Source organism: Ambystoma mexicanum, chromosome 9 (genome assembly GCF_040938575.1).
Source record: "Ambystoma mexicanum isolate Mex_15411 chromosome 9, UKY_AmexF1_1, whole genome shotgun sequence".
Taxonomy (NCBI): domain Eukaryota; kingdom Metazoa; phylum Chordata; class Amphibia; order Caudata; family Ambystomatidae; genus Ambystoma; species Ambystoma mexicanum.
In genome coordinates this window covers 573,876,314-573,901,989 of record NC_090931.1, presented here as the reverse complement: position 1 = coordinate 573,901,989, position 25,676 = coordinate 573,876,314, and the positions used below count along the sequence as shown (strand labels likewise).

General features: G+C 45.7%; 1 long non-coding RNA gene across 1 annotated transcript in view; it reads left to right on the top strand.

The window, feature by feature from the left end:
- Window positions 1–22,881, top strand: part of LOC138488294 (uncharacterized) — a 221,358-nt gene extending 198,477 nt beyond the window's left edge. The window contains exon 3 of the long non-coding RNA XR_011274630.1: window positions 22,819–22,881. This is a non-coding gene — a long non-coding RNA (uncharacterized lncRNA). The remainder of the gene's footprint in view (window positions 1–22,818) is intronic.
- The last annotated feature ends 2,795 nt before the right edge of the window (window positions 22,882–25,676 follow it).

Genomic DNA, 25,676 nt, shown 5'->3' with positions numbered 1-25,676 from the left:
GGGAAGCCTGCTGAATGCACTCGGGGTCTCCCCCCCTGCTCAATTTTTGGATGCTTCGTTGTCTGCCTGCTGGCTGTAGCGGTACATCGGCGAGGAGTGCGCCTGGTGAGAGGTAGAATTTAAACCATCTCTGGAGGCTGATTGCTGGTGGTGAGTTGCGGCCCCATCAATTACATCTTCTGGGGTGCCTGTGCGCTATCCACCATGAGTCAAGCTGCTGCTGCTGCTGCTGCGCCTCCGCCTGCTCCCCCGCCGAAACCACCTGGGTCCCTACAGCCAATGCCTGAGTTTGATACCTCGGGCGCTCCATCAAGCCTGGGACAGAGGTGGAAGATGTGGATGGATAGGCTTGAGATGTACTTCAGGGCCACGATGGAGACAAGCGACGACAGCAAGCTGGCCACTCTCCTGTACTCTGCTGGCCCAGCAGTGCATGAGATATTTCTGTCCCTGCAGCCGGCGGATGGGTCGTTTGCGGCGGCAAAGGATGCACTCAATAATCATTTTCTGCCAATGGCCAATGCAGATTATGAACGTTTTCTCATGGGGACTGCTCGACAGAAGGATGACGAGACTCTAGATGTATTCTATGGGCGGCTGCGGAGACTGGCGGCGCCATGTGCGTGGAACGACCCTGAAGTCATGATTCGCAATCAACTCATTCAGGGGTGTGTCTCTGGGAAACTGCGGCGCCAGATATTGCGCGAGCCTGGCATCACCCTTCCCCGCATCCTAGAACTGGGAAGGTGCCACGAAGTGTCGGAACTGCGGGCGACCAGAATGGAAGCTGGTGCCCGCCCAGGCAAGGTGGAGGAGGTCTGCGCGGTCGGAAGAGGCCGTGGAGCGAGGCGCCCCATGAACACTCAGAGCCCGCGCCCGCCTGGGACTAATTCCTCGTGCCCAAAGTGTGGGTACGATCTCCCGCACCCAGCTGAATGCCCTGCGACTGGGGTGAAGTGTGGTAGGTGTGGAGGCGCGGACCACTTCGCCAGGATGTGCAGATCTGCAGCTCCCAAGGTAGTGCCTAGGGGGCCTGTTTGAGCCGGTTTCTTCCGACCCCAAAGGACATCCAACGTTGCTCAGGTGGACCAGGGTGACGAAGGGGCCCCTCAGGAGGGGGAGGAGGAGGAGGAAGAGGACGAGGAAAACGTCTTCTTTGTGTCCAGTGTGAGCATGCTGAAATCCCGCTCCAAGAGACAGCCTAGGTGCAACGTGCTTGTCAATGGAGACTCTGTACCAATGCTAGTAGACACCGGTGCGTCCGTGAATGTGATGGCCAGACAGCACTATGATACCATTCAGGCCCCGCCCACGCTGACCGCGCCGAGAACACGCATCTTCGCTTTCGGCGGCGATCAGCCCCTTCCTCTGGACGGCGTATTCGAGGCTGATGTTCAATATGGTGACTCACACATCCGGGCCAGATTCTATGTCACACCGGTGAGCGACAACACACTGCTTTGCTGTGCTGCGGCTGAGGCTCTGGGAATTGTCACATTCGCATACTCAGTGTACTTAGACGACATTCAGGTACTCCTGGCCAAACACAGCTCCCTGTTTGAAGGCATTGGACAGTTGGTGGGTGAGCCGGTCCGGCTCCACATCGATGAGTCGATCCAACCAGTGGCGCTGAAGCACCGGCGAGTTCCTTTTCATCTCAGGGATCTGGTGGATCGAGAACTGGACAATCTTGTGGGGCTGGACATTATTGAAAAGGTTGAGGGCCCCACCCCATGGGTGTCTCCCATTGTCATCGCGCGCAAGCCTAAACAGCCCGATGTGGTGAGGATCTGAGTGGACATGCGACTCCCCAATAAGGCCATAAAGAGGGAGCGACACTTGACCCCTACCATCGATGATATCATAGCCGAAAAATAAGGGCCGAGGTTCTTTTCCAAACTGGACCTGAGAGCAGGCTATCATCAGGTGGTCCTGCACCCCGAGTCCCGCTACATCACAACCTTTACCACTCATCGAGGTCTTTACCGATACAAGAGGTTGAGTTTTGGGGTGTCTTCCGCGGCGGAGGTTTTCCAAAACATCATAAGAGGGGCACTAGCTGATCTGGATGGAGTCCTTAATATCAACGACGACATCTTGGTGTATGCCAGGTCGGAGACGGAGCATCTGGCACGCCTGGCCAAGACCTTTGAACGCCTTCGCTCGCTGGGACTCACCCTGCACAAGGACAAGTGTGAATTTCTGAAAACAACAATCGAATTCTTTGGGTTCGTGTTTAAAGCGGATGGGGTGTCGCCGGACCCCCGCAAAGTGAGGGACATAAAGGAGGCGCGTCTGCCAGAGAATGTTGCGGAGGTGAGGAGCTTCTTGGGCATGGTCACTTACTGTGGCCGTTTCATCAGGAATCTGGCGTCCCGTTCAGAGCCGTTGAGATCGCTCACAAAGAAGGACACCACCTGGCAGTGGGGCCCCCTTGAGCAGGCGGCATTCGATGACATCAGAGGTGCTTTGGCAGCGGACGACACCATGGCGTTCTTCGATCCGAGCCTGCAGACAGAGATCGTAGTGAACGCCAGCCCAGATGGCCTGGGGGCAGTGCTTACACAAGTGGGGAATGACCAGGAGATTCGACCCATAGCATACGCCAGCAAGGCGCTCTCCGACACCGAGCAAAGGTACTCCCAGATTGAGAGGGAAGCCCTGGCGGTGCTGTGGGGTTGCAGACATTTTCGCCTCTACATTCTGGGACGTCCCGTGACTGTGGTCACGGACCACAAGCCGTTGTTGCCGATCATGGCGGGCTCATCATCCCGTCCACCAGTGAGAATAGAGCGCTGGATGCTCGCCCTGCTCGAGTATGGAGTGTCGTTGACATATCGTCCAGGGGCTAACAACGCGGCGGACTATCTCTCTCGGCACCCAAGAAGGGACTCGCAGGAGTCGGCATCGGCTGAAGAGGCCGACGAACATGTCCGCCTGGTCGTGGAGACGGCCACCCCAAACTCCATGCAGGTGGAGGAGCTCGAGCTTGCATCAAAGGGCGACGAATGTTTCGCCATCCTGAGGGAAGCCATGCAGAGGGGTACCTGGAAGACGGTGCTGGAGGCGGTGGAACGCAGGACATGTGAAGCCAGAGTGGCCCTCGAGCAGTTATGGAAAGTGAGAGAAGAACTGACATTCTCAGAGTCGGGGCTGCTACTGAGGGGTGAGAGGATCGTGGTGCCCCAGGCCAAAGTTGCACAGGTCATCGCCTTGGCGCACCAGGGCCACGAAGGGGCGCCCAAAACCAAAGCTCGCCTCCGCCAGAAGGTGTGGTTCCCGGAGCTCGAGCGGAAGGTGGAAGCATTTGTGGCGTCTTGCGTATGGTGCCAGGCTGCGGCACCGGCCCAGCGGGAACCGTCCATTGAAGCGATGCCCAGAGGGACCAGGCCATGGGAAGTAGTGCACGCAGACTCCGGGTCCACGTCGAGAGGCACTCACTTCCTAGTGGTGGTGGACGAGTGGTCTCGATACACGGAGGTCGAGTTCATAGAGACCGTCGCATTTGAGAACGTGGTGGTGGCGCTGGAGAAGATTTTCGCCACCCATGGCCTGCCCTCTGTGCTGTGCTCCGACAACGGGGCACCATTCCAAGGCGAGAGTTTTGCCGAGCTCATGAGGGAGTATGGCATTCAACACCGGCGGGTAACCCCACTGTGGCCCCAGGCCAACGGGGAGGCAGAGCGCATGATGCGCACCCTCAACAAAGTATTCAGGATCGCCCACGGAAAGGGCGAGTGCTTGCAGAGGGCCCTGTACGTCTTCCTGCGGGGATATCGGACCACACCTCACTCCTCAACGGGTGTTGCCCCGGCGGAGGCTCTCTTCCAAAGATGCCCGAGAGACGTCATACCGGAGGTGGGGGACAGGGACCCTGCCGTCATTGAAAATGAACAGGTCGAGGAGGACAGGCGAATCAGGACGCAGATGGAAAACATCCGGAGAGGCCTAAGACCCCCACACATCGCTCTGGGGGATGAGGTGCTGGTGAGGAATCGCCACCCACAAGGCAAGTTGTCCCTCACGTATGAACCCGCTCCTCTAGATGTCGTGGCGGTCAAGGGTTCTATGGTAACAGCCTCTGATGGGACGTCGTCTGTAACAAGGAATGCTTCATTCTTCAGGAGAATCGGCGACCCGAGAGTGGACAGCCCAGACAACCGAGATGGTGAGGGTGCCTTGGATGAAGGTGGGGGTGAAAGCCCCGCCGTGGACTCTCCGGCTCGAGGCAGACCAGGTCAAGAGACACCGGCCAGGGACGCTGGCAGGAGGTACCCCCTGAGAACAGGGTGTGGGAAACCTGCCCGTCTCACAGACTATGTGACGGACTGAGCTGGGGAGGCTGACCGGGGGTCAATGGTCAGGCCGTGACAGGTACCCGCGGGGGATCCAGGGTAGCTGTGAATAAATGGGGGTTTTGGAATTTACAGAGTTGCGTGCTTTATAAATGTGTGATAGTTAGTCCCTCCTGTTTCCAATTTGTTGTTATGGAAAAGGCAGAGTGTGGCGTTGGCCCTTTAAGGGTACGCACGCGACGGGGTGACGTTCACTCCGTCGCGTGTGCAGTTAAATAATCGGGCGTTCCCGGTGACGACACATTCACTGGGGAGCCCACACTGGTAACACCGCTGTCTCCGTGTCTCTGTGTCACAGGGGGTGGGGGGCTCACGGACGGCGGCATCCGGAGACCGCCAACACCGCTGCCGAATTACACGGCTCATTAAAATGTGTCCCAGAGTGTTTAAAAATGATCTAACAGTTACAACAGAACACATTTACCAAAAATGGGGCACAATAATTTTGCAACCTAAAAAATAAGCAAGAGCGCAAACTCGTTTTCGACACTTTAAAGGTGAAAGATGGAAGTACAATGAGACAAAATCCGTTTCAACCTATTCTAAAACAAGAGAAATGTGCTTAATGATTTGTTTGTGCTGTACTCTAGTAACCCCTAAAGTGTACCCACCGGTGCAGAACCCCCACCACATGACCTCTGCCCTAGAGCAATAGGAATGAGGACCCATAGCGCTCTATCTTCCACATTAATCTTCTGCACACGGAGTGTAGAATTAGTATGTTTGCACAATCTGACATGTAATGCCTGAATAATAGCGATGTTCGTTCTGAAGTGCCCAGGACTGCTTCAAACTTGCTCACTTCTCATCTTTCAACCGATCTCTCCGTTTTCTTGAAAAGTCCCTATTTCACAAGGTAAGTAGTAAGTAGTAAAGTCGCCGTAACACGCGTATTAAGCCCTGCAATCGCCAACAATGTCAGTTTCAAGTCACTACATGAACACAATACAAAATACAAAGTTACTCAAGAATGTGTTGAAATGACATGGAATCTCAAACCCTAGCCCAGGGGTCGCTAGGCAGCACCTCACAGCGCAGTGGTGGGTGCCAGTGCGCACGTGCGAATGATTGGAAGAAGCCATGGCTCTCTGACTCACTGTTCCCAGGGGCACTTTATATTCAGCAAATATTTACTGCTTCCTTCTTGCACCAACCCCAGGCAGTATTGTTCGAGCAGTTTATTCATTAATCTGGCTTCCGGATCAACCCCTTTGGAATGCTGCGGCGCATTCTTCGTGAATGTGTGCATCTTGGAGCAATCAGCGGGCATACGTCAAACTTTCTTTTTTTTCTCTAGCTTTTTTTGCCCACATCCAGCCAACAGCCCTTTTACAGTGAGCCGTTTCAGTTGTGCCCGGGTGGCGCTTGCTTTCCTGGATCTGCGTTTCTCCACAGCCTGCCAGCGTGCTGTGCTCAATGGGCTGTCTGCTGGCTAGCAAAGGCGCCGGGATTTAGCTAGGAGAGCTCAGCTGCTCCCTTTTGGTTGCTGATTAAAGTAGAGAGGTTAGTCCGTCAAGGGTTCCCATGAGTTAGAGCCACGGTGGAGCCCTTAATTTTTGTCCCCAATTTGTAGTTCCATTGAAGCCCATTGAGGAAAAGCAATATTATCGCGAAGTTATGCCTCAGGGGGAATACCGCATGTGGTAACACTTTTTTTACGGAGGACGATTGCTCCACAAAAATATCAGGCAATATTGAAGAGTTTCAGTTATGAAACCTGAAATTTAGTGGGCCACTAAAACATGCGGTATTTGGAAATAACGCATGTTTTACCGTTACCGCCAAACTTGTAACGCCTAACCACGCTAACAAGGAATCGTGCACGTGATAAAAAAAAAAGCTCAGCGAAGGCAATTTTTCACTTGCTTGATTCAGAGAAATGCACATTTCACCTTTTTCACAAAGGTGTGTATTTGTCGTGGGTTGCATACGCCAACGCAAATAGTGTGCTGGGCAAACTCCTTGAGGACATCTGACAGTAATGTATTATAAGCTCCACATTTCACCATGACGGAACCGCAAAGGCCCTTCATTGTGAAATGGAAAAAAAAAAGAAGCAAATCTTCCCATCAACGTATAAGGAAAATAAATGCAAGCGGAACAGCAGTAGTTAAGAGTAAGTACCCACTCTGTGTATTGTGAATCTGCCTGCCCCTATTTCAATGTTTCACAGGACGATGATTTCGTTTTTACGCATCTCAAAATGCAAGCCATTTATGAATAGGAATGTTATGTTATCTTGCATTTGTATAGCTCCTCCTGCCATAAGTTATGGCGTCAAAGCGCTTTGCTATGAGAGCGGCAAAGGAGGAGCATGAAAGAACATGCCATTGTTGTAGAGAGGATAGTTGGTTTTAGGCAGAATCACATGCACTTTGGGAACACTAGATGCAATTAAGACTACAAGTGTAAGCACAATTTCACGTTTGGTACAAGCCTGTACTACACAGCAAAGTGGCAATAATGGCTCAGCAGCCAGACTTATCTCAAGAGTTTAAGTGAGTAGTAGAACAAGTTACACAAAGGACCAACAAATACAGTGATTCAAATATACACTTACTCAAGGTTTCCTAAAAGAATATACATTTATTTACTCAGTCAGTTCTAAAACATTACACTAGCAAGAGCAGCTCAATATCACACACTAATAAACCACAAATACACAACCGATAAGTAAATGAACAAGTTTAGCTCCCCTTAAGTGGGAGCAAAATGGCACTTCATATACTTAATAAAGGGGTAAAAAGACAAGGTTATAAGAATAGACAGTCCAAATACATTCATAGGCAGGGCAAAGGGTTTCAGTTAAATACAACCAGCAATTCTTCTCAATAGGCCTGGGCCAAAGTCAATGGTTCAGAGTCTTTGCATAGGATAGCACAGTTCTGGTAGATAATGGTTAAGTCTTTGCCACGTAGATTAGAAGAATTTGGCTAGGCAAAAGTTTGATGAATGTCAAGGGAAGGACAAGCCTTCGTAGTTGAGGAAAGTTTCACGCACTTTCTCAATCGCTGAAAAGATTTCCGGACCGCGTTTTCACCGTACCTTGTCAATAATGAAGAGCTGTAGCTGAGGCAGTTGTTCCTGGCAGTTCGAGCAGATCTCGCTGTTCCTGAGCTTCCGTCGTGGGGGCAAGAAGGAGGATGTCGGGAGGTTCCTGCACTGCCCAGGGATGAGGCCAAAAGCTTTAGCAAGACGTCGGTTTAAGGTGTGAGTGGCTTAAAGTCCACAAGCTGGTTTCCTTCCCTCTGGCTATCCGGTTTTCAACAGCACTCTGATGAAAATTCGACCAGGTGGGGACGGTGTCCACGTAGATCGTTCCCACCAAACTCAAGGGAAGAAGTTAACCTTGAAGGGCTTCTCTGTCGATGGAGTTTCAGGCAATTCGGACCTGAAGCAGGGCTTCACTGGTCGTCCAGGAGTTGCAGGGCTTCACTGGTCGACCAGGAGTTGCAGCAGTCCTCTTCCTTCAGCTCGCCTTCGGTTCTTTCGTTCCAGTGGTCGACTCTGCTTTCCAAGTCCCAGAGACCTGCTTTTAAACAGTTTTCCCCATTAATTCCAGCCTGACTGTCACTCACACAGCACGGTGGCTGTCCTTGTTGGACAGCCAGCCGGCCAATCACACCAGAGTGCATTTAGGTCTCCTAGGAGACTAAGCACAGGGAGTTTCGGGCACTTCCCTCACATCCTGTCCACCCCAGACACCCTAGCGCCAGAGGAGGCCTTCAGCACTGAAGCCCGCCAAAGGCCAACGAACAAAGGGACCAAACCTGGTTTGGCATGCAGAGACAAACACAAGAAGGACCTTTCCTAAAAGAAATGGTGAGAAAAGTTGACCGGAGTCTGTTTTTACAGATAGGTCTTGGGCGCCATATTGAAAAACATGGCTGTTCCGATTTTTAGCTACCGTTCTTAGCGGTCGGGAAAAATCATGGTAGTTTGATCTAAACCACTGCCACCAGCCATTTAAAGTAGGAAAGGGTAACATTTGACTGTTACATGACTGTTTTGACTTAGGGGAAGCTAGGCAACCCCTCCAGCACTCTATAGGAAGATAGTGTGTGCTGGATCAGTAAATGTAAAGGTTTATAGTGATTGTTTCAACAGCCATAGTTTCGAATGGCAAAACTTCGACAACAAATGCGTCGACATTTTTTTAAATTTTTTTATTGAGGGGTCCCCCCAAACCCTCTTTTTTTCACCCTTAACACTCATTTTAGTTACAAAAAAAACCTTTACCTAACCAAAAAATGCATATTTTAGATGCATTTTTGTCAAAACATTTGGCATTCGAAACTATTTTTTCGAAACAATGCCTGGATACCAATTTAAAGAGACTAGTAAAGTCAATTTAACTTTACGTGCTCTGGGAGACAGTAGTCAGTCCAAGAGAAGGTATTTAAACCTTGGGAAGTCTGAAAGACATCCCTGTGCCACTGCACTGAAGGTGCTGTGGGACACACAGAAAAAGATGATGCCTATGGAGTTGTCTTAAAACTCCATAAACAAAGAACACAAAAGTAAAACACACATCAAAATACATGGAAGAGTGGGAAAAAAGGCTCTCACTTTTCCCAGGTAAACAAATCAAATCCTAGAAATCCAGCAAAGTTGCTGGGGGTCTCAAAAGGTAAGGGAAATTAGCACATATTGAGAATTTTCCCTAACAGTTGGGATGAGGGCTGAGGATAGATTAGATGCTCAGGAAGGCATGAGAAGGAAAAGGTAGGGGCACTATGTGGACAAATCGACCACATTTATCGTGGGACTCAACTGTATTCTATGGGGCACCGCACAGAATGGAGAGATAGCTTGAGAGAGGTGTTTGCCGCGCCTGGGGTATGTCTGGAATGTACTCATCCCGTTAAGCTTGTATGGTATGTTATCCAATATTTATACTGTGTCCATCACCACCGTATCGGTCATGGTGTCTCCGGAGGATAGCTCATGGGCAACGTGTTCGCCTTGGAAGCAAGACGATGCGGAGCAACACAGGTTTGATCCCCGGGTATGCACTTAGAAACCTCTGGGTATTAAGCGCATTGTGAATAACCAATTCCAATTATATACAGCCTTCCTTTATGGCCTGGAGGCACTGGCCATGCAAGATCTGAAACGGTTGAACATCTTGGAGTACCACTATTGGCGCACGGTGCTGGGTTTGGGGCCATCGCCATCTTGCTCAGTACAGTACCTGCGCATGGAGTTGGGCCTTGTTTCTTTGAGAAGCATGGTGTTGCGTGTGAGAGGTATATTCTCTCAGAAAACGCACTCTGATCCCAGGTGTAAATTGCTGAGACTGGCTGGTGACAATTATGAGGCTGAGAGGCATCCTTGTGGGTGTTAGGCAGAATCCTGTGCAGTTCCCTTGGGGAGCACTACAGAAGAGTAAGACTACAGGTATATGCAATAAATCCCCTTTGGTATCAGTCTGTACCACACAGATTTAGTTGGTAGCTTTGGCTGAGCAGTCAGACTTATCTCAAGAGGGAGATGAGCAGTATTCAGGGTTTACACAATAGGGCTACAATACTTTGCAACAAGGAAACACTGACCAAAGCTTTGTATCAAAAGGAATATATATATTTATTTTACACACTCTGATGTTCACACACAAATCACTATTATTAAAGCAAGTTAAAACAGTCAAGAAAAGTATACACAACTCCCTATTTAAATTGTAGTCAAGTTTGAGCAAGAGTGAAAACTGAGCAAAACGGCACAGTGTAAACTAAGCAGAAATGACACTAACAATTTCCCAAAAGGGAGGGGAAGGACAAGTTATATAAATGTATACTCTTTAACACACCAGCAACACTTTCCAAGTAGATTGTGAACAAGTTAGGCAAGGCAGCACTTTAGCATATGTAATACTGAGGTGAAAACCTAGCAAAATGGCACTTCACAATATTAAAAAGGGAAAGGAAAAAGGCGGTTATAAGAGTTAGGTGCACCAAAACATTTCTAGGTGAAAAGTAATCTGAAGAAGGCAGTTGTAACAGATTTAGTCAGAGTCAATAGGCCTGTGCCAGAGTCAATGGTACAAGGCAATGTGCCCAGGATCAAACTGTTCTAGTAGCTGCAGTCAAGTCTTTGTTTAACAATTTGAAAAGGCGGTTGCAGAAGGTAAAAGACAATGTTAGACGATAGGGGCGGCCAACCCAGTAAGTAAGTAAAGGATTTAAAACACCTTTAGCGATACCCAACAAAACGGGAGGCTTGGAGGAACAATATACCTTTAAAGTGGAAGAGACTTCTGCAGTGGCGGTAGTTCCTGGCAGTTCCTGCAGTTCGGGAGATCCAGCAGAGGAAGAGAGGCTCTCGTGGTGGAGGAAGGTTCGAGTTACTGCACTGCCCAGGGATGAAGCCAGCCGCGGTGCTGCCAAAACAAATAAAAGGTACGCTCCTTTAAATCGCGGTCGTGGTGGACGGGTGCCAGGCTATCCGGTCTCCGAGTGCAGGGCACTGGTGATTCGACCAAGGCAGGTCTTGGAAGGCGATTGGTGAACTGATTGGCCCCACCAGCTCAAGGGAAGAAGACTCTTGCAGAGGAAGATCTTCTCAAGTCGTTGGAGAAAAGTGGTGAGGATATGCAGCAGGGCTTCACCAGTGGTTTAGTCGTTGCAGATGTCTTCAGCTTCTCTCCTCTTTGGCTTCTTAGTTCCAGTGGCGACGTCTTGTCCTCCAGTCCTCAGGACTCTGCTTTTATGCAGCAAGACCCCCGTTCATAGAGCTTAGCTGTCACTCACACAGTGGGGTGGCTTTCCTGGCGGGAGAACCCCCCAGCCTATGAGGGCAGAGTGTGACTTGGGTTGCGTAGGCAACCCTGTCCAGGGTGCCTATTCCCCCTCCCACACATCCTGTCTACCCCAGACTGAGTGGCGCCGACAGGAGGGCTTTTGTGCAGAAGCCCGCCAAAAGGACGAACAAAGGATCCCCGACCTGGGTTAGTATTGCAGAGAAAGACACGAGAAAGAAATATTATTAAAGTTCTAGGAAAAAAAAAACACTGGATTAAAGTTAATATTAAAATAAACCGGCGGTATGTTAGAGGCTGTCAGTAAAAGTGGTAGCCTCGAACAATGGGAAAATCCCATAGGGAAATATTTGCGGTCGAATATTTACAGTAGTAACCACTGCCACCAGCCAGAAACCTTTGAGAGAGGGACTGTACAGCACCCTCTCGTAAATGAACACCAGGGAAAAACTATAAACCCTTCCCAGTACTTCCATAGTAAGATGGGTTGTACTGGTTTAGTTCATAATTATTGACTAGTAAAGTCAATGGGGACTTTACATGCCCTGGGAGACAGTAGTCAGTCCCAGGGTTTGGAGTCTATGTTTGGGGGTCACTATGATACCCCTGTGTCACTGCACTGAGGGTGCTGTGTAACACACATGTTAAAAAGATGATTCCAATGAGGGTGAGAAAAACCCCATAGACCATAAGCACACAAGATAGCCTAAAACACACAGCAATCTGTCTAAGAGTGGGAAAAAGAGTCTCACTCTTAGCAGGAGAAAAAATAAACCTTTCAAATCCAGCAAAGCTGCTGGGGGAATCTATAGGTAAGGGAAATTAGCCTTTAGAAGAGAATTCTCCCTAACAGTGGGCTCAATTTCAAAGAACTAAACAAATCCCTGTTTGAGGAGACTGATTGGCCGTATGGTAACAGAACTCACTTGCCCTTTAGCCACCATACAAAATAATTTGAACAAATATTGAATAGATGGGACTGGAGTAGGAACTCTATCCAGCTGTCCAAGTTGAGTAGATATGAGGCTGTATTTCATGTTACGTATAGATACTGAAAGCCTCAGCCCTATTTGCTTTTGTGTCCAGCACCAGAGGTGAGGCAGTTTCTATTAAGGCTTCGGACAAATCAGCTCCCAGTCTTGGCGATCACTGGGCCTCGCTTGAAGGGGCCGCATGAGTCCAGGTACTGTTGAATTTGTCAGGCCATAGGAGTGCTGGAATCCACTAGGCATTCCCTGACCCTTTGCCCAAAGTTGGGCACAATATATATGTGCGCATTTGGGAAATGGGTCCATAACTATGAGGCAATAACTGAGGAAGCCTTTTGGGATAGCTGCCTTAATTCTGAATCTTTGGGATTTCAGCTTGCTCTCTTTAAGGTATGGTCCCATGTTAACATTTTGCTCCTGGACTAATTTACCATGGAAGCTTGAGTGGATTGTCTGTTGAGCTTCTGGAAATTGTTGACATGGAGAGGGTCCTATACATATACTTATAATTGGTAAAACTACCCCTTTACTTGACCAAATGCCCTATATCAACGTTTCTCATATCACATCAGGTGATTATGAGCAGGGTATGGATGGCATGCTCCGTTGTATGGTGGGAGACATAACCCTTGTAAGAATGTGTGGCTGCTTATTTTCTTCCATTGCGGGGTGTATGCAAGTGCTATGGGATGTACTTATGTTTCTATGTTTTTACGTCTTATATTTTGGCCTACTATTTTTTGGGCTAGCATTGTGGTATTGTCTTTACATTTTACATTTTAGTGTTTACTGATAGATTTTTTATTGCTTCTTCTGTTTTGCTCCTGTTTAATTGCATTATGGTCTTATTCTATTCTATCATGCTTCGTATGTTTTGAGATATGTGTGTTGTGTAAAATCCTAATTTTAGTATTGTATCACAATAAAGTATTTATTATTATATACAGCGCCTGGCCTTGTCCGAAAGGTGGTGTATTTTGACACTGCCAGGGTGTCACCAGATCTTATTCTGTGCAAAGGAAGGGGAGGTTTTGGGAGGAGGTGATAGGAAAGAGAAACTAGTCAATAGAATGACGAAAAACAGAGAGGAAAAACAATTGTTTTATTGTAACGGCAATATCTAGAACCAACAGAGCATACTACTAGATGTAGTTAAATGTTGAGCGGCTGCATGAGGTGCTCAAGCAGGCTCTAGTAGTGTGGAGGCTTTCACCAGATTAGTTTGTAGGAAGCAATCCTTATCTCAAGGGAGAGCTTGGAGTTTGCCAAGCCAGCTGACAGGAGTGTCGGCGCCAAGAGCTGGATGAGTATAGAAGTATGCATGGGGAACATATGGGGAAACGTGGTAGGGCAGGGAAAGAGGAGGCATGAGGGACGTGTGTCCAGTAATATTTGTTTCTGTAAGCTTTTAGATAGGTGTAATTCAATGTATCTTAATGTGTACTGTTTTTGACTGAGGAGTGGTCATGATTTTGAGTCTTCCAAAGTCTCATGGTGAGCAAAGGCATGTTGAAACCATGCCCAAGAAACACAGCAGGCAAAGCCTTTCTACTTACTCCCATAAGCACCAAAGGCCACAAACGTCCATGTTCTATAGATGGGAAAGCTGGCAGGAAATATGGGCGCATTTAACTGAGGATGGGATTTCAACAGTGGTTTCCCTGAAGCAGAAGCCATGTCCTCAGTGCGGTGCAGGAATAATCTGAGGGTGAGGCTATGCGCTTATGGCAGTTAATTTACATACTCCGGGTAGCTAACTTCCTCACTTGTCTGCCATGAGCTTGTCCCTTACTTTCTGTCTGTTACTGGCTCTATGTCTCCTCAGACCTCCCCGCTCTTCACTTCTCCTATTGATTTCTCATTCACTTCTCCAACTCCTTCCTCCTTCTATGGTGGGGCCTACATCTGGCTTACTCTGTAGTTTGCTTTCCTTCTAATTTGGCTTTTCCTCCAACCTCTCATTTCACCTGTGCGTCTTGTTTTCTTCTAACCCCTGCTCCCCCACCGCTTGATGATCCCCTCCAGCCACCGTCCTTTCCACTATTCCACTTCTTGCACCTGCAACTGTCTCTTTACTTCCTCCTACTTCTGCACCTTAAAGACACCCTCCTCTTTCTCTACTTTCAGTCTCCTCTCTACCTCATCCTCTTCCTGTGTCTTCAGCTTTCTCTCAACCTTCTTTTCCTACACCTTTAGCTCTCACTGCACCTCCCTCCTTCTCCTGAACATTCAGCCCTCTCTCTGGACCTCTGTCTCTACACACCTGCTGCTTCTATTACCCATACTCCCGAATGCTCTCTTTGGGAATCTGTAGACCCCCCAATCCCTAACCCTGGTTCAGGCTATGATCTATGGCATGCGAGAGTGTATAATGTGGATCCTGAGCTGGGAATAGGCTAAGCAGTGAACATTTTAACAAGTTCAATGAGCAACCTCTTGCATGTTCCGACCTGCGGACTGATCCACTTGTGAACATGTTCGGTTGAACGCAGATGCGGCATTCTCCTCTGGGCAGGGCTGTTAAGTGATCAGGTCCCTGCTGATAGGCTGCAGTGCCCAACACGTCAACTCTCTGGTGAAAGTTGATCATTTCCATGGTTCAGTTGTCATTGTTCTCCCCTCACAATTTCCTATAACCGTGTGCTAGAATTTTTACTTTTCCTTGGGCCAGTAAGTGCTTTAAAGGGTCATAGTTCTCAGTCCTTCATTTGGTGGGTCAACATAACCATGGGCCACAGCGATTATACATATCTAGCATCTGGGCTGGTTTTGAGGGCTTGCAGGGGGAGTTATGCTAGCCTTCATGTGGTAGTCTCCTGTTCCATGTGTACACAATGACACAGGGCTCTGAGACCTTGGGTGCCGCCTATTGACTGTTGACGTGCAGATAATTGTGCTGCTAATATAACATACTCTATCAAGGTATTTGGTTGTTTTTCTTGACAATCAATATAACAATATTCAAGAGACAAAATGTAGAAATACACAATGCATTTTGGACTGTGCCTCTTGGAACAGTCGCCTGTTCCATGCCCTTGGTGTGTGCGGTGGGAGGGGGTGACCAGGGAATTCTCCCCATACTACCACAGAGCCCCACATCATGTAAAGGGTCATGGGGATTGGCCTCTTTGTCAATCCCACACACAATGCCAAGGCCAAACAGGGGAGATTGTCACAGTACCGACAAGGACTATTTAATACCTCAACGCTGACCTAAATCACACATTCATTGCATGTTCATACTTACTTTACATCTGGAGGGACACCATACCTCCAACATATACAAAGTACTTGCAGGAAATTGAGAACATTATTTCTACATGTCAAGGTAGACAAGAGGAAGGAGACCGTGTCTGGTAACCAACTGCATAGTTACCAACATAAGAGAAGTAGGATGAGACAGGACCATTTAAAAATCCTAGATCATCTTCAGCAAAGCCATGAGCTTTTTTAACACAAGGAGTACATCTGCACACTGGGGCTTAGTTTAGGAAGAGTTTAGCAAGCAACCTGTGACACAGTTGATACAGTGAACCATCAGAAGCCTGTTGCATTTTGGAAATTGTAAACATTCCTTACAACAGACTCATAGTAGAGCTATGTACATACTGACAAGAACCAACTCCTATAATCAAGCAAACCAACTTCTATAATCAAATGGTTGAACTCTGTTTTCTTGTCTTTTCTCGTAATTATTTAGCTAAAATATTGTTATGGTGGCATCCAAGCAGACCTCAGAGTCAGAGTTTTAGCCACTGGAAAGAACAGGAGCAAGATATCTATGGCATAGCCAGGAAGCATTCTCCTAAGGTTAATCAGACTCACTTTGTGAGTCTGTATGCCTAATTGGGGTTAAGAAAACGCATCAATATTGGTTCTGTGCAGAGCCTCAGAGTGGTCCATACTAGTACGGTCCAGGTTCTTGATCCTGATGGACCTCCAAGTCGTAACCCCTCAAGCATGTTATGGGAGGATAACACATTGATACAAATAATCACTAAAGGACTAGATCTTCATGCAGGGTCCATGGTGATGTTGACATCCTGTTGTTTAATTGTGAGGCTCTTCACTTTGAGATCTGAAGTGGCAATATAGTGACACAACTGAACTATGAAAATATCTGCAATGTGACACTGAAGGAGATAGAAATACTGAAACCATCAGAAAAAGGACCCAGTGTTTTGGGGTCAGCAGACTTGGCAACTATAAGTTGCTCACAGCAAAACCTTGGTCCTAACAGGTATATGGGACCCACAAACACCTCTGGGTGGGCAAGAACAACCGATCTCACCTGACTTCCCGATGTCCCCAATGCGAAGACTTTCTTCATACTGCCTGCACCTTGGACATCCCTGCCAGTCATCAACCTCCTAGTTGAGCAAAAAGCAATGGATGTCATCTGACCACATGAACCATCAAAGTGTGGGTTCAAGTAAATACTGGTCATACTTGGCTCCGCATTTCACTACCAGCAAACATTTTGTTTATGTAGCATTATCACCCAGTGCACCCTAACGGATTTAATTCATTCTGCATCAGGGCAGTATTATATCGGAAGTTTTGACAGACCAATGTACATTTCTTATGCAGTGTAATGGTACCTTTTAATATCAAAACCTTAAGAACCTCTATATTTCATCCCCAAACTGAGGTCTTGTTAGACATTTCAACAAAATCCTAAAACAAGATTAGTGACCCAGGCTCCATTGGGGTATCTTTTGCATGCGGTTCTGTTTGTCATTAGAAAGACTCCTCACATTTCTACCAGGGTTTCCCCTCTGAACGTATATATTCGAGGAATCTGTACGATGTATAGGAAATGATCCAAGAGTGGGAAAAAAGAAAAGGTCCACTACAAACTTGGCTCAGTTCGTACAAAACGCATGGGAATGCAGGGGAGTAGTCATAAACTGTGTGGGAAACATAGAAAATGACCAAATGTAACAAAGTCTGGTATGATAACAATGCCCAACTATGCACCTTCAAGGTGGGAGATCAGGTTCTTGTACTGATGTGCAATAATGAGAACAAGCTACTCGCTCAATGGCCTAGCCCGTATCTGGTGGCCAAATCTGTGAGTAATTAAAATGGTTGCGTGCGCCAAGCAGACAGGCAAAAAAGAGAAAGCAAACATAAAACATGGTTAAAAGCATGAAAGCCTTGGGGAGTATAAATCTGGTGCAGCACATATATATCCCCCACCAAGACAAAGATCAGAAGGACCAATGGGTGAATCAGAGGGAAGGTGTTCCCCAAATTCCAGAGCCAAAGTAAAGATTTGCAAAACTTCCAGGGACGTCATTTGGGGGTTACCAGGGGTCGCAGCTGTGACCCCTGAGGTCTTCCTTGCTACCCCTATGGTCTCCCTTGCTACCCCTAAAAAAAGAATGTAAGCTCCTGGGCTGTGGCCAGCGCCATGTGGCTCTTTGTTTCTGGGGTGGCTGGCTTTCTTGATCCGGCAAATGAAAAAAACAGGGGGTTCCACAAGTGTAACACTTAGAGCAGTGACGCTAAATAAGAAAGAATAGGAATAAAAAATAATCTGTCTTTCTGGAATTCTATACAATAATTGCTAGACTCATGAAAGGTTTATTTCAGGCACACTTCAAGGGGGGGGAGTCACTGATTTAGTCTGTTCTTAAACACCTCAACTCAGCCTTTCATCCTTCTGAGGTCGATAAATGAGTGCCAACACAAATTGGGTGAAATTATATGTATATTAGTTATTTATAAAGCGCTTCAGTGTAATGCTATATAATGACACAGCATTATCATTTTGCCTAGCACGTCTTCTTGCATTCACAGTAATTTGGTAATGTGGGCCTACACACTGTTATTAACGATACATATGGTGATCCATTCGTGTATGAAATGTATATCACATTATAGTGCTATCGTAACTATATTTTTCGTAGCGTACTTAGGAACAATGATATGTAATGCCACTTCCTGTTTTGTCAAGGGGTGAAAGGTCATGTTCCTTTGCTTCCTGTGATGTGAATACAGGGCGGTGTCAAATGCCATGACTTCCTGTGATGTCAACAGAGGTCAAGGTTTTGCTACCCCTGGCAGTTTGGTGAAATGACATCCCTGAAAACTTCCTTAAAGATTTTCACAACTTTGTGTCATAGAATGTCAATTCCATCAGTCCCTGCGTCAGAAAACCTGTAACAGAACAAATCTATTATAGCATTATTTTGAAAGGGTCCTGTTACCCTAGCTGTATTCGGCTTGCCGATGGTGTTCCCTGTGGTCTGTCCTAATGATAGAATGTTAGAACAGAACACGCAATTTAGACTACGTGAGGACTTCCTCTGAAACCTTGCAGCCTATTCCGGTCTACAAGGGATGAGGGAATAACGCATTTGTGATTAGAAATTCTAACACGTGATTTCTGCTCCAACTGGCCTTGTATTTCGTAAAATCACTATTATAGGAGAGTAATTAGAACAACAAGCAGCCTTGGGGAGGACCCATGTGGATTGAAAAACGAGTTCGCTGTCGCATATGAACTTATGTACAGCCATGGAATATTATTAAAATATATAAACAAAGAATGTTTCCGTTCATAGTAATTGGGTTTACACCCTGTTGTGTGTGTTGTAAGAAATAATTTACTCGATTAGGGATTGACTTAAGCGCTTCCTTACCACAGGACCCATTGTTTCAACATACTGGATATAGAAACAACAAATGAAAACTACTAAAAATAAGTGAGCGCGATCTTCAAAAGCAAAGCTTTGTTTAGCATAAGTCAAAATTCTTCTTTGTATATTATGCAACACCTGAACTATATCAAATCCAGAAACCTGTCCCAAATGGGTATTTCTTTAAATTCTAATAAAGTTCCCTTCAAAATCATTTTCTCATAAGCTGACACTTGTAGCATACGTTCAGTCCATTCTTGAAACAGGGCTGGCGTTTTGTCTTCCCAGTGTCTCCTAATCACCTTCTAGCATGTGCCAAAACCATTCACCTCCACCTCTCATTCGGATCCTTTAGTGTAGGGATGCGCAAAAGCCCAAGCAATACCATCCCTATGGAGTCGTGTTGTGGTATGTCTAAAACAGAGGAAATCGTTCGCTTACTCATTTCCAGAAGCCCGCCATCAATGGGCCTTGATGCATCATGTGGAGAAGTGTACCTTCACAGAGTCAGCCTCTTCAACACTGTGCTGACTGCGTGTTGTTGGCTGTTTCTAAGCCTGCTGGATACCAGTAGGCTCTGTGTAAAAGTGTATAGGAAATCAGTGTAGTGTTCGCATCTTTTTATTTTTTTATTGATTTAGCTGATGTTACTCAACTTTTCAATTAACAACAATTGTAAACTTTTGCAAGGATTAATATAAAGAAATTTAAAACTGAAAACATCCATTGCATAATTAGCATAGTTAAGAAGCTTCATATTGCAGAATATTTAACACATTTGAAAACATTTGATCAAAGCAATACATTCGACACATTTGGGAACATTTAGCCAAAGTAAAAGGAAGTGTTCTACATGAAGCCAATTTAAAAGGTTTAGATGAACAATTCGTATTGACCCAAAAACATATGTTGTCTATTAGACACACTACATAAAGAGTGTTACTCTTGCAACAGGTTCTCGTTGTGTTTCGGTTCTACAGTGATAAAATAAATACATGTAAATGTGACATTTAGCTACGAGTATGTACCACAATGTTCCCATCATTCAGATCCAAGGCAATCAGAAAATTTGATGTTGCTATTCGGATGCTCATGTTGGAGGAAGCTAACAATGTGGGCCACCTATTAACCGGCATCATATTACCAAAATGGTGCATATGTCTGTCAAAAAACTTCATTCTCAACCCCATAAGGGCCGGACACTCCACAAACAAATTTTCCAATGTTTCTTGCATTTTCTTATTACTGCAGAAAAGACAGAAATTGTCCTCAGACTTAATTTGTTTCCGATGGGCCAAGATGTCTTGTGTAGGCCACAGGTTTAAACGTAAGCGGAAAATAGCATGTCTCACCAGTGGTGATGGACCTTTACAAAGGGTCGATTCAGTGACTCCCAGTTTCTTTTCACCAAACCAAAAGCTCTTGAAGTGTTTATATGAGAGGCATGCTGTTCTTGTGTCAATCCAGTCCTTCAGATATATCTGTGTTTTGGCCTTATCTGGATTTGTGATAAGAGTGTCCACTAATACATCAGCCTCAACGAAGACGACAAATATATGGTGACTCCACATTCGTACAAAATCATGTTGTGAGGACAGCATATATCGTGATAAAGTTGTAAGAATTGTATTTGCTTTGGTATACAATAAACACTTACCAAATAAGGCAGACAACTGCCAATGGTATTTCGCTACAAGTGATGTAAACCCCAGCTCATACCGCAGCCATGGGCCCGGTGTGCATTGTGGAAGGTGAAGGGTTTGTCCCCAAAATTTGGCCTCCAATTTATTAAAGTAATGTGCCGAAATGATTTCTTTAGTTTCCAATCAATATAGAAGAGTTGGAGTTATTTTTTGGCACCAGAACCTAATAGCCCCATTGATTGTAAATTTGCCGAATTTATGCAGAATCAACCTTGTCTTCGATATGGCTGAGATCACTTTTTGTTCAATGATTTTTAGTTGTGACTCCATTGATGGAGAACCATCAAATAGTAGACCTAGGTACTGATAATTTGGTACAATCTCTAAATTGACATTTTTGATCTTCCATTCCATTCTATTTCTACGGTTATATTTGGGATCATACATTACAATTTGTGATTTTTTAAAATTGATAACCAATTCATTCTCATTGAAATAAACATTGAGAGCCATTAGCAGTTGCTGTAGTCCCATAGGTGTTTTTGAGATCAGAACCAAATCGTCTGCGTACCAAAGTGCCTTAATTACAACATTATTCATCTTCGGTGAATCTGAAAGTGTATTAATGAAAGCCTCTCTGACATCGTTGATGAAAAAATTGAAAAGGGGCGAAGCAAGTATGCAGCCCTGCTTCAGCCCTCTTGCTGTAAAGATAGGTGAGGAGAGAAGACCTATCAATGATCATCTAATCTGGATTGATGTATTGGAGTGCAATGCATAAATGATGTCACATAGTATTGCAGGGCATCTGGCTTTTATAAGTTTCATCATTAATTTAGCACTCGACACAGAGTCGAAAGCAGTATGCAAATCTATGAACGCAAAATAGAGTGGGGATTTTGTTTTATGAGCTTGTGCTTTCAGGGCATTGAGCGTCAGCAAATTTACCGCCGTGCCCATCCCTGCCACAAAACCTGTTTGACTCAGGTCACGATGTTCATAGTTTTGGGTCCACTGAGTAAAATCCCTAAGGACTAATCTCGAAAAGATTTTCCCTGGGGCATCGAGCAAAGCGATGGGGCGGTTATTTGTTGGATTCGCCCGGTCGCCCTTTTTAAAAATAGTTACAATTAAGGACGAGAACCAAGAGGTAGCTAGTTTTTACGTATGTATTACATGTTGAACGATGTTATTAAGAATGGTGTCCCACTGCCTAGGGTGTTGTTTTAGCATGTAATTAGTCAGGCCATCAGGACCTGCTGCCCGTGAGGTGGATGACTTGTAGATTAGGTCCTCTACTATTTCCTCTGTGCATTCAAGCGTCCAAGAAGTTTTGGTTTGTTTTTCATATGTATATTGCTCGAAGTTCTTATCGGCATATAGCTGCGAAAAATGTGCCATCCATTGAGTTTTTGTGACACCATTTGTCGCAAATGTGTACCCTCATTTAAGAGAGTCCAAACCTGAGCTGAATTTTTGTTATAAAGTGATGACATGAAGGATTCGCTATCTTGTTGAAACAACTTGGCTTTTCGGGCCCGCGTCCAATTACGATGTCTGCATTTGATGGTTTGCATTCTTTCTCCCTGATATCAATGGGCAAATGGTAGGTATTTCTCAAATCTCTTCTATAGACTACTTTAGTTTGTTGAAGGCAGATATCGTAGTGGTGGATATGTTTTTTTACTCGAGCATCATTGAAAACACATATATTCCTGAAAGAGGGGAATGCTTCAAAATATGATTCATATTGTTTCCAAGAGTTTTGAACATTAATCACCGGATTCAGGGAGGCCAAATTATCTGGAGTCCATTTAAATCTAGTTTTCGCGTTGTTAATGGAGAGCCTCTGCTTTGTCCATTGTTGATTATTCACAACCATATGCTCAGTCCAAGGCCAATACAGGGAGAGCATATGATGGTCACTGGCAATCTGTTGGACAATTTCAAATTTGGTTGCTTTCATAAAGAGTTCCTCATTCAGGTATACGTAGTCAATGGTGCTCATTTTGAACAAATCAATTTTTGCATACCATAAAGTGTTTAGTCCTGACTTAATCCAAAGACGAACAATTGATACATTTTGGTCACATAGAAATTCTACTTGATCAATGTCGCCTGTAGAAATGTCTTCTAGGGCAAGGACATCACCAAAAATATTCAAGATACTCGAGCAGCACAAGTCATACTATTCAAATGGTGCATCACGTCATTTTAATATTAGTGTGTGATAGTTATTGAAAGCCTGTTTTATTAGCTCCATTCTTTGATTTCTAGGAGTATAAGCTTGATGGATAGGGGGTTAACGGCGGTGGATGTTTTTATAGGGACATTCGAACAATTACAATTCTGCATGCTTTGACCAGCTATTGGTTTGCTGTTTTGTTGCATGGACAAATTATACTGTTCTCTCTCGCACCTTTGCAGTGACTTTGTTATTAATCCTGCCGGACATAATCTTGATGCAGCATCTAGAGAACGCTGGAGCAGGTAAGCGCCAACTGCTTTTTTTATTGCAGATCTCCTTTCTTCCAAGCTCTGTGCCTGTACAGTTTTTGCAATTTTTGCCACAGAATTGTTTGTTGTTAGAGTCAGTACCCATTTTTCAAGAGTAGTTTGTATTGGTGCTGTTCTGGCTGCTCTTTGCGTGTGCAAAGCATCTCCTTCTATGAGTGTTACCAACTCATTTAAAGGAGAATGATTAGCTGGCAAAGGTAATGATGTTTGAGTTTGGACAGCCACAGCACAGCTTTGACTTGGGTCACTCTGAGAGCTAGAGTCTTGGGCATTTGTTTTTCCCAGAACCGTCACATCTGTTGTTACCTGGACGGACTGTTGGTGGACTTTGTGAGCTTTAGTACCCATTGTAAAGAAAGATCGAGGCAGGAGACTGGTAGATTTGTTTGACTTTCGTGTTATTTGAGAGACTTTTGTTTGGAAGGGCCTAGCCCGTCTTCTATTACGTGGCTGTTGGCTTAGGCCCTCATGGGGAGCTTGTCGCAAAATCTGCTGGTGTTGTTCAGATTGTGAGTCCACGCTTGTCCACGAGGTGTTCGCTTCTGAAAGTAGCGCATTAACACAGTCAGCAGGTCGAATAATGTGCGTGAAAGTGGGGAGCACTGAAATTACCAGACTCTCAGAGATTACTTGGATCGGGCTAGTTGAATCAGTTTCTAGGTCAATCATCTCTATTGATTTAGAGGATGATCCTGGTACGGTTGTAGAGTGTGGATTTTTAGCAACCCAATCAAGTATTTGTTGTATTTGTGCTGATTGATGAGCTATCTTTGAGTCTAAAGATTTGAAAAGTTTGAATAAGCTCGAAATAGTCGTATTGACTGCCGCCAGTGTGATTTCAATCAGTGCATTATTGGCTGGAGATTTGTGTGACACAATGGATGATAAGCGCCGCCTGGGCGTTGGCTGTATATATGAGGCTACCATGGAGGAGCACGATGTGTCCATGGAACATCGAGCATGATGGTCAGGTGATGTGTCATGATTCGATATCAATACCCCCCCTAATACTAGCATGAATCGATATATCAGAGAAAACCTCATCGCTTTCTGAAGCTTCATCTAGAGTGATCATAGGGGTGCGTGTTTCTAGATTATGAATTGGTGACTTCATTACATCCAAAATGGTATTCTCAGACACCGCTTGAGAGCTGGGTACTTGGCGATTTTCCACACAAGGATTATCCCCACTGGTAGAATTGATGTTATCTTTATCTCTACGCATTGAGGGTGAAAGGATAGTTTATTTCCGTATGGCACAGAACGTGCAAATGTCTTTATTACTAAGAGGGGTGCGAGTGACTGGTGTTAGAGTGATGGCTTTCTGTGATATGCGAGACACACTGTTTTTTTTCTAGAAATGTTGTTGACAAATTCTTTATGGGCGACAATGGCATATTCGGCATATCAGGCATAGTGGATTTCAAGGTGTATAATCGCATTTATCTCACAACTCCCTTTATGTGAGAGAGTTGCTCGCTGCCCAAAATAATCAACCAAACTTGTAGCCACTTACTATTTAGCAAACAGAAAACAATATTCCAGCAGTTTGCAAACAGTATATCAAAATATCTGACACAATTATCGTAAATCAGCGACTTTCAATGCCGCTGTGCTGCAAGCTTGTGGCCAAGCGGCCTAGCGGTACCAACACGGTACTTGCTTCGGAGTGCTGAAGAGTGTTTGTTCACTCTAAAAATACCTTAGCAGACTTCTGCAGACTTCTCCCTCCTCATGGGTGACACTCCGTCTGGTGCTCATTGTACTCCGATGACCAGTAATGTTCCCCTTCCTTTCTCAGTAATGCTGCTCAGTTAGTCATTTATTCGCCTTCTCCTGGTACTTAGTAATAGTTCTTGTGTATGTACTCTGGCCTCCCAGCTCCCGGCAAAGCAGCAAACAGTGAAACAGTAATTACACAAAAGAAATCGCCCTTAACATGCACAGGCTTTATGCCGCAAGGGTGAAGGTTCAGTTTTTTTTATATTCTTCTTCTTGTGGGCAGGGCCTCACAGTTTGGAATCCATGAAATCCTTAAAGAAACAGTGCCGGGACGTTGATTGTTATGGGACTGGAAGTCCTCTGTCCTCCATCCCGTGGCACACGCTGTCTCTTTTTCCTTTTGGCTCCTTCCAGCTGGCACAGTGTGAAACAAGTGGTCAGCACAAGGCACGCAGCACAGTGAAACAGTAATTACACAACAGAAATTGCCCTTAACATGCACAGGCTTTACGCCGCAAGGGTAAAGGTTCTGTTTTTTTTATATTCTTCTTCCTGTGGGTGGGGCCTCACAGTTTGGAATCCATTAAGTCCTTAAAGAAACAGTGCCGGGATGCTGATTGTTATGGGATTGGAAGTCCTCTGTCCTGCATCCCGTGGCACACGCTGTCTCTTTTTCCTTTGTGCTCCTTCCAGCTGACACAGTGTGAAACAAGTGGTCAGCACACGGCATGCAGCACAGTGAAACAGTAATTACACAACAGAAATCGCCCTTAACACGCACAGGCTTTATGCTGCAAGGGTGAAGGTTCCGTTTTTTCATATTCTTCTTCCTGTGGGCGGGGCCTCACAGTTTGGAATCCATGAAGTCCTTAAAGAAACAGTGCCGGGACGCTGATTGTTATGGGACTGGAAGCCTTCAGTCCTCCGTCTCGTGGCACACGATGTCTCTTTTTCCTTCGTGCTCCTTCCAGCTGACACAGTGTGAAACAAGTGGTCAGCAAACGGCAAGCGTGGCACTAAAAAAGTCATTACACAACACAAATCGC